The sequence below is a fragment of the Hemicordylus capensis genome, chromosome 6 (genome assembly GCF_027244095.1).
Source record: "Hemicordylus capensis ecotype Gifberg chromosome 6, rHemCap1.1.pri, whole genome shotgun sequence".
In the NCBI taxonomy this organism is placed as follows: Eukaryota; Metazoa; Chordata; class Lepidosauria; order Squamata; family Cordylidae; genus Hemicordylus; species Hemicordylus capensis.
Genome location: NC_069662.1, coordinates 46207945 through 46224458, shown reverse-complemented (window position 1 = coordinate 46224458; position 16514 = coordinate 46207945). Strand labels below are relative to the sequence as shown.

The following is a 16514-nucleotide window of genomic DNA, read 5'->3' as shown; positions in this document are numbered from 1 at the left end:
TTGGTTTAAATGATGGAAATATTCAATTTCTCCCGCCCATGGTTTTCCAGTCAATATACATGGAATTTGCAGGCATTTGAGGACCCCTCCAAGGAATCATTTACATTTACATTTTATATCCCGCTCTTCCTCCAAGGAGCCCAGAGCAGTGTACTACATGCTTAAGTTTCTCCTCTCAACAATCTTGTGAAGTAGGTTAGGCTGAGAGAGAAGTGACTGGCCCAGAGTCACCCAGCAAGTACCATGGCTGAATGGGGATTTGAACTCGGGTCTCCCCGGTACTAGTCCAGCACGCTAACCACTACACTGCGCTGGCTTTCATCATGCCTGCCACGTTTCATACAGATATCCTGTATCAGCCAGCTCCAATTTGCCTCTCCATAACTGCATGGTTTTCCATCTTTGCCCACTAGAACAAACAAAACAGTAGCCTCCAAACATATAACACAATCAATACTATGCTGGGGGTGGGGTGGGGGGAGTGTTTGTTTTGCAAATAAAAAGCTCCAAGGCAACCAGTAAAGCACACATAAGCTCCCAATATGCTGGGAAAATTTGAATAGATGGGGTGGGGTGGGTGGTAGATTAGTGGAAAGCAAATTAATGAACTACTCTTGATAGAGCAAAACTAAGATTCCTGCCCAATTAAAAAAAACTCCCATCATGCTGGGAAAAGCAGAAGAATTTGGGTGTGTTTTGACAGGATGTGGAAACAGACAAGCCTGCCTGAAAGCCACCCTACATGGAGTATCACAAACTCAGATTAATATTAGGGGTGTGCAATTCGGGTTTTCAGGTGATTCGGCTCGGACCTGAGCCGAATCACCCCCGTTCTGTTTTGTGCCCGAATCTGGGTCACCCGAATCACCCTTGATTCGGTTCGGATTCAGATTTAATCCGAATCCAAATCTGAATCGATTCGGGGGGTAAAAAGGGGCCCACGGGCAAATTTTGGGGGTGGGGTGGTAGTGCCCAATGGGTAGAGTCTACCACCCCAATTTCAGGGGGATTGGGCAAAGTCCTGATTTTTTGTGAATTTTTAAAGTTTTAGTGACTTTGGGGCAGTTCGGGGGCATAGCATGGGATTTGGGCAAAAGGAGTGGGGTGGGGTGGTAGTGCCTAATGGGTGCAGGCTACCACCCCAATTTCAGGGGGATTGGGCAAAGGGCTGATTTTTGGTAAATTTCTGAAATTTTCATGTCTTTGGGGCAGATTGGGGCATATTGGGGCAGAAAGTGGGGCCTGGGGCATAATAGTGGGGTGGGGTGGTAGTGCCTAATGGGTTCAGGCTACCACCCCAATTTCAGGGGGTTTGGACAAAGGGGTGATTTTTTGAGAATTTTTGAAGTTTTAGTGACTTTGGGGCAGTTTGGGGGCAGAAAGTGGATCTGCCCCAAAAGAGTGGGGTGCGGTGGTAGTGCCTAATGGTTGGAGGCTACCACCCCAATTTCAGGGGGATTGGGCAGAGGGCTGATTTTTTGAGAATTTTTGAAGTTTGGGTGTCTTTGGGGCAGATTGGGGGCAGAAAGTTCTGAGGTGTGAATTCTCATTCTATCATAGCAAATGAGATTTTTTTCAATTAAACAACTCTCATGACCCCACTTTCACTTTTTCACACTTTCCTTTACTATGAATAATATGAGGAAGTAATCAATTTAGCACACTTCACCTTATGAAGACAAACCTCATAAAAATAAATTCACCAAAATTCACCCCCTGCCCAATCACTCTTAAATTGGGGATGGGTGGTAGCCTCCACCCATTAGACACTATCTACCAGCCCACCCCACTCCTTTGGGGCAGATCCACTTTCTGCCCCCAATCTGCCCCAAAGACAACCAAACTTCAAAAATTCTCAAAAAATCAGCCCTCTGCCCAATCCCCCTGAAATTGGTGTGGTAGCCTCCACCCATTAGGCACTACCACCCCACCCCACTCTTTTGGGGCAGATCCACTTTCTGCCCCCAAACTGCCCCAAAGTCACCAAAACTTCAAAAATTCTCAAAAAATCACCCCTTTGTCCAAACCCCCTGAAATTGGGGTGGTAGCCTGCACCCATTAGGCACTACCACCCCACCCCACTATTCTGCCCCAGGCCCCACTTTCTGCCCCCAAATGCCCCAATCTGCCACAAAGACATGAAAATTTCAGAAATTTACCAAAAATCAGCCCTTTGCCCAATCCCCCTGAAATTGGGGTGGTAGCCTGCACCCATTAGGCACTACCACCCCACCCCACTCCTTTTGCCCAGATCCCATGCTATGCCCCCGAACTGCCCCAAAGTCACTAAAACTTTAAAAAATCGCCAAAAATCAACCATGAACCGAATCACCCGAATTTTTTGTGCCCGAAATTCGGGTGATTCGGCTCGTGCCCGAAAAAATTCGGGGGACATCGGGGGTGATTCGGTTCGGCCCCGAATCACCCGAAATTGTTCGTTTCGGGCACAGATCGTTCTGTGCCCGAAATTTTTTGCACATCCCTAATTAATATGAGTTACTCTGAGTATAGTATAGTATAGTATAGTATGTTCAGATCAGTAGAAATTAAAACAAACACAAATTAATATGTTCAGACCCCAACAGAGAAAGGATGCTAGAATGAAAAACGTGAAACCATAAAGGGAAATAAAAATAGTAATATTTACTTGTATAAGGAAAAACTCAGACTAAAAGTGTAGTCCTATCAGTTTTCTGGACAAACTTGGAGAGAATGTGTACAAGTGTATGAGTGGAGATTTTGCTTTTAATCCCCCTGCCCCCATGTGTTGTCTCTTGCCTTCCCTCTGTGGCTCCATCATGTGAGGGAACTGAGAGCCAGGTTGATTGAAGACACAGTGGTATCAGTTCCACCCCCTTGCTCTCTCCCCATGAGTGTGGCATGCAGGGGAGGGGGTACTGAGAGAAAGGCTGAGGGAACAAGCAGACTTGAGGAGCCCCAAATGCCAAAATGGATTGATGCTCCCTCAAGACTGGTTCAGAGCCATTGGCTGACATAATATGTGACGTTTCACCTGCCTTTTAATGGAATATTTGCATAGTCATGCAAGAGTGCTATTGTGCAAGGTATTGTGCAAGAATTGCATAAATGTGGCTGCACGATGGATGGCTATTATTCCCAATGGCCATCCATCACACAACTGCATTTGCGTTTTTGAATGCCCTCCTCAGTGCTAGGAAACCTACAAGGAAACGAAATGTGAACAAGTGTACTATTTTTTTCTGAACTTGCTGATGCCAAAAACTGTTGATCACATAACTATTAATTCTCACTGAGGCAAGCAACAAAAGTGGCATAAAGCATATCTTTACACACAACTGCTGATTTCCCCTCCATACTTTCCGCCCTCAGATCTCAGTGTTACATTCAGATTAGATGTTTTTACTAGAGTTTTCAATAACAGAAGTGTCTAATTTGCACTTTACACTGAGGCTTTGGGGAGGAAAGCTTTTGGCATCAGCATACTTTTGAGATAGAAATATAAGAAATTAGGGGCTAGGGGGAGGGTTTACAGAGACTGTGTCAAGATTGCCTGTCTGGACTGAAGCTCCTTTGCTTTCCCATGTTTGGGCAGACCAGCCCCAAGATGGCCCAGCTTCTTCGTTCTCAAGGCCTGGGAGCTTCCAAAAGATATCTATCTATCTATCTATCATCTATCTATCTATCTATCTATCTATCTATCTATCTATCTATCTACTTATATACAGGGGTGTAACTATAATAGGGCAAGGGGAGACAGTTGTCTGGGGGCCCACTGCCTGTGGGGCCCCCCCAGAGGCAAGTCACATGACTGACTCCCCCAGCCATGCACCCGCCCGGGCTTCAGTTGTATTCAAAATTGATGTGAGTGTTAAGACTTGGAGCGACCAGAACAGCATGTCTTTCTCTAGTACCTTTACATGACTTGCATCGTCCATAGTTTACAAAACCTTTTAAAAAGTAATTTAGGATGATGATCTATTGTGGCACATAGGTATATATATATAAATTTATAATATAAATTTTACTATGCTTTTTGTTACCACTATTCAGCCTCATTTAAGATTTCTTTACTTCATGAGCTGAGCTTCAGTGAGGGGGGGGCCATTTTAAAATCTTGTCTCTGGGCCCACTCCAACCTTGCTACACCCCTGCTTATATATATGTAAATCCTTTGGAGGTTATTGTATGGGTCTGCCTGACCTGTGAACAGGACTGGGGCACTTTAAGTGGGAATTAAATGGAAAAGGCAATGTGCTAAGATGTAGCCAACATTGCAACCTCGAGAGAGGACGTTAAGAAAAAAATGAGCTAAGAAATCTTGTATATACTACTGACTTGATTCCCAACTGTGTTGAGGGGAATTTGCCCATCTCTATTTTTTTTTTAAATGATACTGAACATGCGCAAGGAAGCACACCAACAAATGATTTTATATGGAGTCAGCCAGTGCGGATACACAACAGCTATAGCACTTACAGATATTTTTCTAGTCCAACGAAACATCTAAGCCTCAATTCCTGGATGTTGCTTTGCGATGCTTTCTTCCTGTGTTTCAAGCACTTTCATTCACTTGCCAGCCCTTTTCTCACTCAAGGTGTTATCTCCATGGCCGTGTTGCTAAGAATGGTTAGGAAGAAAATCCCAATGTGATTTCTAATTATAAAGCAGCAGAGAGAATGGCAAAGCTTGGCAAAGCCTTGTTCAAACAAATTCCAACATGTCCTGTACCTGCAACAGTGTTTTGTTATCATTAAAGGTTGCCAACTGTGTTTTGTTATCATTAAAGCTGCCAAATCTGCTGTTTTATCAACCTCACCTTCCTATCTGTGTCAATGGATCTCAGCTTTTAATCATGTTCTCCCTGAACAGGCAGCCCCCATCTTCTTTAACAATTGTATGCCTTCTGCTTGCAGCAGTAGGATCTCTCTGATGATAAAACTAAGATTTATACAGGGGACATGTAACACAAATCCATTCTTGGGTGGAGCAAAGCTGAGCAATTGCCTTAACATCTATTCTGGCAGAGTGAATGTGGACAGAAGCTGACAGTTATTGAAAGAGAGTGTTCACTGCTCTCATTATGTGTCTTGTAGGTTGTCATCTTTCGTTGAACAAATATTAAGGAACATAGGAAGCTACCTTATACCAAATCAGACCATGGTCCTTCTAGCTCAGTATTGTCTACACAGACTGGAAGTGGCTTTGCCAAGGTTGCAGTCTTTCTTGGCCCTATCTTGGAGATGCCAGGGAGGGAATCTGGGACCTTCTGCATGCAAGCATGTAGATGTTTTCCCCAGTGCTGCCCCATCCCCTAAGAGGAATATCTTACAGTGCTCATGTGTAGCCTTCCATTCAAATGCAAACCAGGGCAGCCCCTGCTTAGGAAAGGGGATGATTCATGCTTGCTACCACAAGACCAGCTCTCCTCCCAGATACTTCATGCTTTAGAACATGTGCAAAGAGACCTTTCTCATCTCTTAAAGTGTGCCGTCAAGTCGGTGTCAACTCCTGGCAACCACAGAGCCATGTGGTTTTCTTGGTAAAATACAGGAGCGGTTCACCATTGCCATCTCCTTCATGGTATGAGATGATGCCTTTCAGCTCCTTCCTATATCACTGCTGCCCGATATAGGTGTTTCCCATAGTCTGGGAAATATACGGGGATTCGAACCGGCAACCTCTGGCTTGCTAGTCAAGCCATTTCCCTGCCCATTAGGTGGCTTTTCTCATCTCTTAGGGGATGGGAATGTAGATCAGTGGCAGAACATTTGCTTTGCAATGCGGAAGGTCCCAGGTTCAACCCCTGGCATTTACAGGCAGGACAGGGAAAGACTTCTGCCTGAAACCTTGGAAAGCTGTTCCCAGTCAATGTAGGCAATGCTGAGCTAGATGGACCAATGGTCTGACAAGGCAACTTACTATATTCCTATGTCCATTCAAGGATTTTGAAGAATTTAGAGTCCTGTGCCTCTTCAGCTTAATGGCCTTGAGTGACATTGTCTCCACAGGTGCTTCTCTTTCAAAGAGTGGACTAGTGTGAGGTGGCAAGACAATTACTCAACAGACAGACAGAGGCTCAAGCTCTACTCTGGGCTGGCTGGCAATCTCAGTAGCTTGCCCAAAGCTCCACAGCAGACTCACCAAATGGACCCTGCAAAATGGGAGAGTTCTGTGTGGAAGCACTTATAATGCACAGCTTTCATGACACAGGTGTGAGCATTTCAAATAAACTACCACCATCATGCAGTACCTTAGCATAAGGGTGGTTTCATATTTCTCCTGCCGTAAACCTAACACAGTCATTTTTCTGACTTTGGATCCTTGAATTCTGGCAATTGATCACATTTCTAGTTGGACCGCTAAGGTTCTGGTGTACTAGTAACCTTATTTGGTGCAGTTCTGTCTTATATTTGAAAGGATACAACATTCATTTTGCCTGATCTAACAGGATGGATACTACAAGTGAAGTTGTGCAAGGTAGACACAAGAAAAGCACAAAATACTTTATCAACAGAGAATAGATCAGTTAAGTGTATTTGCAAAAAATTGCTTTCACAAAATATGAAGGCAGAACCCTGGTGCATCTAGCTCAGTGTTGTCTACAGAGAGTGGCAACATTTCTCCAGGGTTTCAGATAAGGGTCTTCTCCAGCCCTGCTTTCAGACTTTCAGCATGCAAAGTAGGTATTCTACCACAGAGCTATGGCCACTCCCATGGGCACCTGCAGGAATTTTCCAGGGATGGGGTGTGGGACAAAGAATATACATACAAATATATACCCATGGTTTCATATTCCTCCTGCCATGAATCTAGGGGTGGGAGGGGACTACATCCCTGTCTCTCTCCCAATACACAAAAAAGTAATCCACATGGCCAAACTTACCTGGCTTGGAGAGGGCAGGGGGAAAGGCATGAGCCTTCCTGCCTTGCCCCACACAACCGCCACTGCTCCCAGGCTTCCCAGCACCACGTGTCCAGTGACCAGTGCGTGAACACTCAGGGAGTGGTGAGGGGGCAGGGGGAAAGCAAGCTGCTGCTTCCCACATCCCACAATGCACTGTGCAAGGAGCTCAGTGCTTTGGGGGATTTCCCTGCTGCCGGACACTCTTGCACGCTGCCAGGCACTTCCCCTGCTGCCAGCCACTCCTCACGACCAGGGAGTGGTGTAGAAGGGCATGCTCACGGGCTACCCCCACCAATCCCAGCACTCGACATGACCAGCCCTACCTGGGTAGGACTCTGCAAGCCTGGGTAGGGCTGGTCATGTGAATTACTTTAAAATCAATTGTGCTTCAAACATTCAAGTTTTGGAAGGATCTGGATTCCCTTGACATTTGGGACATGGATAGAAGAAGGAGAGAATATGATGATCAGAAGCCATGGAATAATAGCCACAGGAAGGGATTATCACTGGAAGTCCTGCTTAACCCTTTTAGATTGTGAGCCCTTTGGGGACAGGGTTCTATCTTATTTTTATTTATTATTTCTCTGTGTAAACCGCCCTGAGCCATTTTTGGAAGGGTGGTATAGAAATCGAATAACTAACTAACCCTTGTCTAACTTCTAGAAACAATCTGCAGGCTAGGTGTTATTTGCATCTTTTCAAGTTATTAACCATTATAGCAATAGCAATAGCACTTACATTTATATACCGCTCTATAGCTGGAGCTCTCTAAGCGGTTTACAATGATTTAGCATATTGCCCCCAACATTCTGGGTACTCATTTTACCGACCTCGGAAGGATGGAAGGCTGAGTCAACCTTGAGCCCCTGGTCAGGATCAAACTTGTAACCTTCTGGTTACAGGGCGGCAGTTTTACCACTGCGCCACCAGGGGCCACCATTAGGGCTAGAAAGAACCTTGGTTAAATAAAGTGAAGGTTTCAATTCTTAAGATACAAAATGCCAACTTGCATGAATGTGTGCAAAACACACAGCCCTGTACGTAAGCATTTATGTAGGAAGTGCTCCAAAGAACTCTTCCCATACTCAGAATGTTAAGCTGAGCTTTGGTTAACTTGACCCAGGCTGCACCTCTCTATTATTTTACAGAGTGCATTCACCTTTAGTCATTGCTATGTGCAGTAAATGATTAATATGTGTTCTTCAGAATAGGCAGCTTTATGCATAGGAAGTGTGACAAGATCAAGTAGCGATACTGGAATTGCAGGTGCACCAAGACTCATTCCCAAATTCGTAGCTGCTGCAACCACATTTTCTTATGATAGTGTGTGTGCATGAGCTTGCACAGCATCAAAAGGTGTGAGTCAAGAAATGGGCAAGCCATGCAACACTTTGTGATGCAGAGCCTTCTTGGAGGTGATGCGACAGGTGGTACTTTACATGGACTGAGTTACAAAGTTACCTTAATGAGACAGGAGTGTCCTGCCCTTTAGGCAAACTGAAGCAATTTTCTCAAGTGGAATATTAACAAAGACAGTGGACTGGCCACCTCTGCTAACCCAGCACCAAAACCAAAACCTCTCCCATTCCCTTGCTCTGGCTGGTTGGGGAAGGGAGCAGAAGGGAGTGTACTGAGGCCTGTTGAGAGTTGGCCTAGACAGCAGGCCTGCTCAACTTAGCCCCCCCCCCCGCAGCTGTTTCTGAACTACAAACTTAAGTTTGTAGTACACCGCTCTGGGCTCCTTGGAGGAAGAGCAGGATATAAAATGTAAATAACAACAACAACACCATACAAGCCATGAACACCTGGGCTATACCTATTATCAGATACACTGCAGGAATAATAGACTGGACCCAGGCAGAGCTAGAGACGCTAGATCGTAAGACCAGGAAAATAATGACCATCAGTCATGCTCTGCACCCCCGCAGTGATGTAGATAGGCTATACATCCCTCGCAGCTCCGATGGAAGAGGAATGCTGCAAGTCCATCAAACAGTAAAGGAGGAGAAAAGAGGCCTTGAAGAATATATAAAGGACAGTGAAGAAGATGCACTTCAGATGGTCAATAACAAGAAACTATTCAACACCAATGAAACAAAGCAGGCCTACAAGAAAGAACAAGTCAAGAACCGAGCAGAAAAATGGAAAAAGAAGCCACTACATGGTCAATATTTGCACAATAAAACTGGAAAATCAAACATCACCAAGACCTGGCAATGGCTTAAGAATGACAACTTGAAGAAAGAAACAGAGGATTTAATACTGGCTGCACAAGAACAGGCACTAAGAACAAATGCAATAAGAGCAAAAGTAAAAAAATCAACCACAAACAGCAAGTGCCGCCTTTGTAAAGAAGCAGATGAAACAGTGGGCCACCTAATCAGCTGTTGTCAAAAGATCGCACAGACTGACTACAAACAAAGGCATGACAAGGTAGCAGGGATGATTCACTGGAACATCTGCAAAAAATACAAGCTACCTGTAGCCAAAAATTGGTGGGACCATAAAACTGAAAAAGTGGTAGAAAATGAAGATGTAAAAATATTATGGGACTTCTGACTACAAACAGACAAACATCTGCCACACAATACACCAGATATAACTGTAGTAGGGGTGTGCATTTTGGAATTTTCTTGTTTTGATTTGTATCCGAATCGAAACACCCCTGTTTTGTTTTGTACCCAAATTTTCTGAATCCCAATCAGCCCTGTTTTGTTTTGTAGCCGAATTTTCCGAATCCGAATCGATTTGGATTTTTTAAAAGGGTCCCAGGGCAAAAAGAGTGGGGGGTGGTGGTAGCATCCAATGGGTGGAAGCTAGCAGCCAAATTTCAAAGGAATTAGGCAAAGGGCTGATTTTTTGTGAATTTTTTAAGTTTACACATCTTTAAGAATTTTCCCATAGGGAATAATGGAGATTCCAGCAAATGTATTGCTTCAAATCAAGGGGAAAGGGATGATCCAGAGCGGAGTGTGGTGGGTGGTAGTGCTCAATGGGGGCAAGGAAACTTCCAGAATTATTTCAAAGAAATTGCGCAAAAGGCTGATCTTTTGTGATTTGATGAAGTTTACGTGTCTAAGATTTCTCCCATAGGGAATAATGGAGGTTTAGGTTTCAGCAGCCCCATAATTCCACCTGGGGGGCACTGGGGTTGCCCAGAGTGAGGGGTTGTGTAGTGCACATAGGGTGCCAACCACCCCCATATCCACAAGCCCGTGAGGTACTGGGTTTTATTGTTTCTGAGGTGTTCATTGTAGATTCTCTGGTAGCATATGAGATTTTCAGTGAAAAACAAGAATCCACTCTCATATGCTACCAGAAAATCTACACTCAGAACACCACAGAATCAACAGAACCCAGCACCCCATGGGTTAGCAATCCTTCCCCTGGCCAATGTGGGGTCAGTAAAGAGTGGCAAGAAGCAAAAGAGCCAATGCAGAACAAGGAGGGAATTGTCAGCAGGTCAGCCCATGATTTAGGTCACCGATCAGAAGGCTGGAAGGGTGGGAAATTCAAAGAGATGTCAAACACAAAATGGAGGTCCGAAACAACAAAACGTTTTGTAGCCAAAACAGGGACGTTTTGTTTTGTATACAAAACTTTTGGATCTGGAAAATTGGTGTTTTGTTTTGTCTACAAAACACCCGAAACAGGCTGTTTTGGGTACAAAACGTTTTGTATCCGAAACGTTTCGCACATCCCTAAACTGTAGTCGAGAAGAAAGAAAAACAAGTCAAAATAATCGACATAGCAATACCAGGGGATAGCAGAATAGAAGAAAAAGAAACAGAAAAAATAACAAAATACAAAGATCTACAAATTGAAAAGGCTGTGGCAGAAGAAGACCAAAATAATCCCAGTGGTAACTGGCACCCTAGGTGCAATTCCAAAAGACCTTGAAGAGCACCTCAACACCATAGGGGCCACAGAAATCACCATCAGCCAAATACAAAAAGCAACTTTACTGAGCACAGCCTATATTCTGGGATGATATTTACAATAATAACAGCAACCACACTGACAATAAAATTCAGCCATCCCAGGTCCTTGGGAAGGACTCGATGTCTGGATAAAACAAACCAGTCAATAACACCTGTCTGACTATGTAAACAACAACAACAACAACAATAATAAAAATAATTCCCAGCACAGTAGCCAATAGCCAGGGATTATGGGAGTTGTAGGCCAACAGCTGCAGGAGGGTCGAAGTTGAGCAGCCCTGGCCTAGAGAGTCTTGTGCAGAGACTATAGACCAACACACTGTTGCTCTTAATACAGTTCCTTCTGCTCCTTTTCAAAGCTGGAGCGCGTGCATAGGAAGAGGAGGGCAGCAGCTGGTGCCACTACCAAAGAAGGCAAATTAGGGCCCCAACCTGTATGGGGGTGGGGGTGGAAGGACTCAGTCAATCAATCATCTTTATTACAGTCCAAGACCAGCATAAGATAGAGCATGATGACAAGCGGTTATTATTATTAATCTATAAATGACATGAGAACGCCACCCTTCGGGTTTGGCTTAATTCAGCAGGTCACCTTTCCAGTCCAGTTGCAACCCTGAAAGGTGTGAGGCAAGGTTGCACATTGGCACCCCTTTTGTTTAATTTTTATGTTAATGATTTAATTAAACGGTTACAGGGTTTGGATATTCACCCCCACCAAACTTGTGGACAAAAAGCTCTCAATACTTATGTACCTTGATGATGCTGTGATCCTTTCACAGTCAAGGACAGAACTCAAGAGAGCCTTGAGGCCTCTCGCCCTCTACTGACAAGAGGAATATTTGGCTATTAACTACTCCAAATCTAAAATTGTCTGTTTCAATTACAGAGCTAAGAATTTCACATGGTCCATTGAGGCCCATCAAATCGAAAAAGTGAAACAATTCAAATATCTTGGAGTGATTTTTCAGTATAATGGCAGAAATCTGCACATGTTAGATTGGTTTCTGATATGGCAAAACGAAGTGCAACAGCTATTTTGAGATATCACCACTCTCAAGGTGGCGAATACATACTTGCTGCCATTAAATTCTTCTCAGCCAAAACTATACCACCTCTTGTATGGGGTTCAGCTAGGCTCCTATAACTACTTTGTTGATTTAGAAAGGATTCAGACAGGTTTTTTGAGAGCTCTCTTTCACACACCTAGATGCACTGCCAATGCAGTGATCTGCCAGGAGGCTGGTTTATTAAAGATAGAGACCAGGGTTTGGCTATTAATCATTTACTTTTGGTTGAAACTCCATCTTCGACCAATAGGACTCATACCCAAATACCTTTCGGCTGTGCCTCAGCCGTCCTGGTGTTTAAAGATAATTGACAAACTTCTCTGCATCGGACTATCTCCCGATTTCTTATTGGTACTGAGTCTAGTGAGTGCAAAAAAAGTGGTGTGCCCGCTATTGGAGGATATTGAGCTACAGAACGAGATGGCTTGCTTGCCTGTGTTCTACAAACCACTAAAGACCAGGGACGGTTTTCTACTCACTTTATATTTGTCCTCAGTTACCTTTTGTAAATTTTGCTGGGCTTTTTCGAGAGCCCGATTTGACACTTTCCCGTCAGCAATGCTAATTGGGAGGTTTCAGCATCTGCCCCTGGAAGCACGATTGTGTCCCGGTTATTCCGGTGAGGTTGAAACCATTGTTCATGTTTTATTAAAATGTAGGTTTTATAGGAATATCAGACACTGTTTGATTTTACCTTTATTAACTGGATTATTGGGTCAGCCTGATGAATTTTTAGTTAAGTTTTTACTCTCAGATAATGACTCACTTATTTCTTACACAGTAGTAAAATTTTGCTATATAGCTACCAGGGTGTGTAGTTCTCAGAAGGATGTTTGGATTGCTCATAAGATGATGGTGTGGTACTGTTTATTATTATTATAGTACTGTTTATTGTTGATTTATTGGTTATGTATGTTTTGTAATGTTTTGGTCAATGACCATAAATAAAGTAACTGTAACTGTAACTAAAGCATGATTAAAAACAAAATATGGAGCCATAAAACTATGTTTCTTTAAAATTAATAGTCTAATACTATAAAACTATAATATAATTTTAAAAGGCTGCTGCTTTTAAAAAAGAGGGTAGCTATGAAATTATTAAAATTATAAGCATATAAAATGTGGAATATATAAAATGCATAAAGGAGTGACTAAAACAGAGTAAATAAAACAAAACATCTAAATAGGAACACTAAAAATAATAGTATAATCAACAATTAAAAAAACTATGCAAAGCTAATTCAAGGAAGTGGCCTAGCAGTGATAGCCCGGCAGATTCTACATGTGGCCATGCAAAACTTGGCTGTGTTATATGTGAAGGCCAGGTCTTCATCCGAAAGCAGCAACTGGGTATAGACTGTTGGGAATTCTGTCTGGTAGAGAAACCTTTTTTCATTATAGCAGAGTGCACAGAGGCACAACACAGTGGATTTAGTTAGGCATGCGTGTGTGCTGAGAGTAAAGTAACCTGGAGCCAGTTCATCGTTTCAAATCAATATATATGGCATTTATTAAAGAACTCCATTCTAGATAGGAAAGTGAGGAGTTAGGATCTCTAATCTATCTATCTAGCTGGATGCAAATGGATTCTGCATCTCTGCACACATGGTACAGGGAGAGGAGCTTGCTTGCATGTTGCAAGGTAGAAGGAACAGGAAGAGAAGGGAGGAAGTGACCCTGAGATTAGCAATCTACATTCCAAAGGGATAGTGTCAGAGCAGTAGAGAAGGGATGATCAGTGTCTTGACCCTCTAGCCCTCTGACTCACTAGTCTGTCCTCCTATGTCACTGAGACAAGAGACAGCGCAAAGTCCTTCACTTCCAACATAGACATGGTTTGGGCAGCCAGGGTACTTGGGAAGTAGCAGAGATATAAGCTTGGCCCAAATGTCTTTGTAAAAGATGCAAAAGAGGAGTACTTGTTCTGTGATTTCTACCTCCCATTGTCACAGGGACAAAGTCTTTCTGTAATTGGAATCTTTCTTTATTTGCCTTCCAATACAGCAGAGGGAAGGGCATGACAACTGGTAAGGGTAAAAGCCCTTCTGTAACTTGGGATTTCTTGCTGTGACAGGTATGGGGCGGTGGAGGTAGAGTACCTGTGCCTTTCCGAAGACAAGAAGGTTGGAACCCTGCCTAGGTCAGCCTGGTGCTCAATATCCGTTATCTTCTGTTTGATTACTGTTTTCGCCTGGTCATGGTCCATAGCAAGTAGGAGTGGGGGGAAAGCCCCAACTTCTTGGTCTCAAATAATCTGAGCTCTGTGGGTACAAAATGGTGGAGCTCCTCTGAGTGGTGAGGGTGACATGGTCGCAGTGGGCCTTTCTTGAGCCAGAGGCATGTAGGACCACTCCCAGATATTTGAAACACGTGACCTGTTTGACCTGGTGGCCATTTATGCTCCAGGTATGGAACTTGGGTCTTCTGGCAAAAGCCATATGTCGGGCTTTCCTCCCACCTCCCTGAGACAGGGAGGTGTGCCCAGCCAGCTGGTAGAGTGCCAAGAGAAACCGGGGGCTCCAGATGCCAGGACAGCCCCAGCAATTACTTCTGAGAAGCCAGAAAGGATTCAGAGAGATGTGCAACAGCTGCTGGGGGGTGGGCAGTGTCACCTAAGAGGCAGCAGATTGGTGGAGAGGGAATAGCCAGGATAGTATCTCCACAGCTGCAAGCAGCTGGAGGAATGATAAGGCAGGGGGTGGAGTTGAGGAATGAGCCCCCTTTGGAGGCCAGGGATTGAGTGTCCAGGACACATGCCTGGCCAGGGAAGACTGAGCCGGACCAAAGCAGGGAGGAGCGTCCGAGATGCAGGGATTTATTTAAGGCAGAGGATGAGCAGATCAGTCAGGATGGGGTTTGTAGACCTGACAGTCTCCTGGACAGGAGCTCAGGCTTTTGGCTCCCACTGATAGGTGAAGAAGGGGAGTGAATAAACTTCCTTCTTCCCCAACTCTGAGGCAACGCCCATGCCTATAATTCACTGCAGGAGAGCAGAAAGGTTACTTTGGAGAATTCCTCCTCCCAAAAGCAGGACACCATAACTTGGGTTTTTGATAATTAATTTCTAATTGGTCATTCTTGCAGTACTTAGCTAGAGCTGCCAATATCTCTTCTGAGGCATGTTGGGGTCCTAGAGAGGATTGCAGCATTGTCGGTGTAGAGCAGGGAGGAAATGCTTCTGTCTGCCAGCTTAGGAGGGTGAAAATCCTGGCTACTAAGATGTCTCACCATATCATTGATGTAAAAGTTGAAAAGGAACGGGGCCAGGATAAATCCTTGTTTGACTCCCTTCTGTGTTGGGACAGGGTTCGTGAGGGGCCCTTGTGGGTTGCACCTTACCTTGAGGGTCATATCTGCATGAAGAATACGGATCAGATAGAGCAGGTGTTGATTGATCAAGGAGGCTTCCAGCTTCTCACGTAGCTTGACTCAGGAGATGGACTCAAAAGTGGCCTTAAGATAAATGAAGGCAGAATAAAGGGAGGCTGAGTTGTTAAGAAGAATATTTTTCAATGAGGTGCTGAAGCACCAGGCATAGATCACTTGTGGATCTGCCCTCCCTAAAGCCAGCTTGCTCCTCTGCAATCAGATTTTCTTGGTCTAGCCAGTCCTTAAGTTTCCCATGCAGATGTCTAGCATAAAGCTTGCTGATGGTGTTGAGCAAGCTGATGGGCCTGTAATTTGCGGGGCCATCCTTTCTTCCCTTTTTGAATATAGGGACGATAATCACCAGCCCCCAGTCCTTAGAAATACGGCCATGAGAGTCAATATAAGTAAAAAGAGATTCCAAGACTGGAGCCCATCACTCTATATCATTTTTTATAAGCTCCGGCGGGGTAAGGTCTTCCTCGTGGGCCTTCACCGCTCTGGTTTGGGAAATGAGGGACTCAATCTCAGCTGCACCCACCCATCAGAGTCTGTTCCTTAGAGCAAGATATGATGCCTTACCATCAGCAGTATTTTGTGAGAAATTTCTGAAAATCCCCCTGGCCAGTTGGATCTGCCCTTGTGGTTAGGGTGAGGTTGACTCCGTCCACCACGTGTTGCTATATTGTTCCTTTTATAATGACAATCAACGTAGTCTTATTACTCCCTTGTTATTACATTACCCCGGCTGAACTGATGAATTTTATATCACACTTGTTGCAGAGAAGAATTTTTCTATTACACACAAGATTGCTAAATTTTGTGCGGCTGCTGTTGAGATCCGCCAACAATTAATTTCTACCCTTTAGATCTTACCATAAAATGTTTACTTTGTTGGTGTATTGTATGGTAGATTTCTTATTTGAATGTGTTGCATTTACATCTGATCTATTATTGTAATAAAGCTATTCATTCATTCATTCATTCATTCAATCTCAGCCGTAGAGACTGGTGGCCACCTGGGCACGTCCTCTGCATCTGGTAGAGGGGAGCCATCTTCCAGACTAGTTAGGCCTTGGGCCTGATCCAGCAGGGCTGTTCTTATGTTCTTATGACTAATATTTTCATACCTGAGCTTCTGGTTACCTTCCAAAACTATGATTCAGTTCTGTTATCTCATCATTATTAGGTAATAGCTATTCTAGAACTGAGCGAAGAGATATCAGTTTCCCCAAGGGCACCCAATGCAATGCA

General features: G+C 44.1%; 1 protein-coding gene across 1 annotated transcript in view; it reads right to left on the bottom strand.

Moving 5' to 3' along the window:
• Positions 1-4588, bottom strand: part of KRT23 (keratin 23) — a 30805-nt gene extending 26217 nt beyond the window's left edge. Inside the window, exon 1 of the mRNA XM_053259748.1 lies at positions 4459-4588. The gene's annotated coding sequence lies outside the window, so the exon portion shown is untranslated. The remainder of the gene's footprint in view (positions 1-4458) is intronic.
• Between the last annotated feature and the right edge of the window lie 11926 nt (positions 4589-16514).